Source organism: Seriola lalandi, unplaced genomic scaffold (genome assembly GCF_002814215.2).
Source record: "Seriola lalandi dorsalis isolate HSWRI2012SDOR001 ecotype SW California unplaced genomic scaffold, Sedor1 jcf7180001967123, whole genome shotgun sequence".
NCBI classification, from domain to species: Eukaryota; Metazoa; Chordata; class Actinopteri; order Carangiformes; family Carangidae; genus Seriola; species Seriola lalandi.
Window position 1 is genome coordinate 1 of NW_019437791.1, and position 726 is coordinate 726.

Consider the following 726-nt stretch of genomic DNA (forward strand, 5'->3'; position numbering starts at 1 on the left):
GGACTGACTGGTCTTCCTTGCGAGGCTTTGCAACTGCGAGCAGTATATAGAGCAGGCATGGCCAAATGAGGAATTGGCAAAATGAGGACGGTTGCCTGTTGCTTGTGTGGACTGACTGGTCTTCCTTGTGAGGCTTTGCAACTGTAAGCAGTACATAAAACAGGCGTGGCCTAATGAGGAATGGGGACGGTTTCCTGTTGAGGCTGGAAAAATTGTTTTCAGTGTCAGAGATTTTGGTCGTACTGTGCTAGTTAATTTTGTAATCATGTAATTAAGCAGTTAGTATACTATTATTACAAATGTACAATTGATAAGTGAAGAAATAACTACTCCCATACTTGTGATGCCACCTATTAGGGATGGGAGAACTTGAGTCTGCACCACTGCAACGGGGTTGATCTCCCGACCTGGGGATATACTGCAGCCGTCGCACAAGTACCAATGTGCTTGCTCAGGCAGCACATATGAAAAATTGGAATCAATACAGAGAAGATTAGCATGGCCCCTGCAAAAGGATGACACGCAAATAAGTGAAGCGTTTCCGCATTTTCATCTGCTGCCGTAGAGCAACTAAAAGTGAGGGTTGCCAGTTACTTGTGTGGACTGACTGGTCTTCCTTGCGAGGCTTTGCAACTGTGAGCAGTATATAGAGCAGGCATGGCCAAATGAGGAACTGGCAAAATGAGGACGGTTGCCTGTTGCTTGTGTGGACTGACTGGTCTTCCT

General features: G+C 46.0%; 1 non-coding gene across 1 annotated transcript; it reads left to right on the forward strand.

Moving 5' to 3' along the window:
- Window positions 1-443: 443 nt before the first annotated feature.
- LOC111650363 (U6 spliceosomal RNA) lies at window positions 444-550 on the forward strand. Its single transcript, XR_002760395.1, has one exon. It is a non-coding gene; the product is annotated as a U6 spliceosomal RNA (small nuclear RNA).
- Window positions 551-726: the final 176 nt, after the last annotated feature.